Genomic DNA, 2,481 nt, shown 5'->3' on the forward strand with positions numbered 1-2,481 from the left:
CAGGGCTGCATCACATGAGTCACGGGAAGCATTCCTTTGTCCCCACACAGCCGTTTCCTGCCATGTAGAAACTGTGCTCCAACATAGCTCTGCTTGTTCTTCTTTCTGTGGGTGTCATTATTACACTCATAATTCCTCTACATGTTATAGAGCCAATGACATGTTAGGATTATTCCTTTTTTTTTTTTTTTTTTTTTGGTCTTTTTGAGGTAGTGTCTTGCTATGCAGTTCATGTGGCCTTGAACTCACTCTGTAGCACTGGCTGGCCTCAAACTCAACAATCCTCCTGCCTCAGCTCCCAAGTGCTGGGATTACAGGTGCGCACCATCATGCCCAGCAGTAAATAAATTTTGGGGGATTTTTTTTGCAGGTAGTGACTTGGTACAGGGAATGGAACTCAGGACATCGTGCTTGGCAGGCAGCGCTGAGCTGCTGAGCTGCTGAGCTACGTGCATCCCGGCCCTTTTATAGAATGATGGTTTTGCTGGACTAGGGATTGAACTCAGGCCCTTGCGCTTGCCAGGGAAGCGCTTATTCTACTGAGCCATCTCCCCGGCCAGAATGATGTTTTTAGAACAGAGACATTTTATAGATATTTTCTTAAGCAACAGCATTTGGTATTCTTTTTTTTTGGGGGGGTGCTTTTACATTTTTACTGAAGGACAGGGCAGGGCTCCACTTCCCTGTCCATGCAGAAGTATTCACAAGTCCTTCAGTCCCTCCAAGCTGGGGCCCTGGGCATCCTGGCGGTGGCTGGGCACATTGGGTGTTCCCCTCATCTCCGACAGGCACTGGGTAGTTGTGGGGCGTGGCCTGGTTGATCATGCTGGAGTATTTGGTGTAGGGACTGATCGGGGGCTTCATTATAGCGAGGCCCGGGATAGCGAAGAACACGACCAGCACCAGCTCCTGGGCCAGGCGTTCTTGAGGAAGGCGGCGACTCTAGACACCATGTTGCTCAGCAGCAGCCTAGCTTTTGGTGTTCTAGAAGGAAATGTCATTGGTTTTGTTTGTTTGGCCCCTTTTCACGCTTGCTGGCTTGGCAAAGCTAATCCTGTGCAGAGCGTCCCCGTCCTTGTGTCGCCTGTGGTGCTTCTGCCCATTACTGCTGCCCCTTAGCTGTCGCAGGCTTCTCAGGCTCCCAGAGGAGTGGACAGGACGGCGGCGGCTTCAACAGACGCGTCACGTGGCCTGACTTTAGGGCCTCAGGAGGACCCTAACAGAATTCAAGTTTCTCTTGGGGCTAAGACCAAGACCTTCTCTGGGAGGCCCACACTTATTTAGGTATCAATACAGGGGAGGGGAGTATTCCAGGAGGGCGGCAGCTGCTCAAAGACTTCTCAGGTAAGGCATTAAGTTAGTCCACCCAGGAGCGAGATGCCTGAGGCCACAGTCTTTGTCTTGTGAGGCTGGAGCCAGGCGTCCTTGGCTTGACCTTGTCCTATCCTTCGAGGCTTTCTGGCTTCACCCTGCACTGCAGGCCTCCGCCAGGACCAGGGACTCACAGGGGGTCACTTACTATGGGTCTGATGCCCGTCTCCAGGCAAGGGGCCTAGGCCGTGGGCTGACCGACACCAGCTGGTTAATCAAGCCCTGCTCAGAGCCATGTCATAGTGGTCTCCACTGTGTGACTCGCACACAGCACCCATCGGCATGCTGAAAGGCGTCACTGTATATTTACACTCCCGGGCCACAACCTGGCGCCATTAACCAGGCTTTAGGTTTAAAAACAGCCATGCTGTCAACACTCTCTTCAGATAGACAGGGGCTCCCCAGAAGCCTAGCAATTGTTTAAAAATGAATAAAATGTCACAAGAGGGTGAGGAGGGACAAAGAGCCCTTGATATTTTACTATTATCTGCCACTATGTTATACCAATCTCTTTACTTGGGCCAGTCTAGCTTCAGAGAGGCTGCTTGACGGTGCTGTCCTGGGGGTGGAACCCAGGGCCTCACACCGGGCCTCGTCCCAGTCTCTCTTGTATTTTTTGTTTTTGAGACACGGTCTCACTGAGTTGCTGAGTTGCTCAGACTGAGCTCAAACTTGAGGTCCTCCTCGAGCGGTTGGGTCATGGGCATGCGCCACCACGCCTGGCACTGGTAGCAGTGATTTCTACCCCTCCCCTGGCCAGGATTCAGGGCAGCCCTCCCGGCCCTGCAAGCCTCTGACCGCTGTGCTCCGCATTAGGGCGGCTCTCTCTGAGCCCTGGGCAGCTGCAGTCCGTGAGCGCTGGGCACATGGAGTTCCGGCCCTTCTTCATCGTGGTCTTCGCAGCTCCGTGCAGAGCCTGGGCCCTGTCCTCATGCACCTGCCTGGGACCTGGCCGGGCTCGTTGCTGGTGAGGAGGCTCAGAGCCTGTGCCACAGCAGCCAGCTCTCGCTCTTCAGGAAGAGCCCTTACCCCAGGGCCCGAGCTGATGGTCAGGTATGGGTGGGCGCCTCCCTGCCCTGACCCACTCACTTTCAGGCTGCGGTGCCCGGG

The 2,481-nt window shown here is 54.3% G+C and overlaps 1 pseudogene; it reads right to left on the reverse strand.

Annotated features, from left to right (window-relative positions):
- Window positions 1-701: 701 nt before the first annotated feature.
- On the reverse strand, window positions 702-953 carry LOC101567454 (annotated as a pseudogene).
- Between the last annotated feature and the right edge of the window lie 1,528 nt (window positions 954-2,481).

Source organism: Octodon degus, unplaced genomic scaffold, assembly GCF_000260255.1.
Source record: "Octodon degus isolate 3935 unplaced genomic scaffold, OctDeg1.0 scaffold00035, whole genome shotgun sequence".
Classification (NCBI taxonomy): domain Eukaryota; kingdom Metazoa; phylum Chordata; class Mammalia; order Rodentia; family Octodontidae; genus Octodon; species Octodon degus.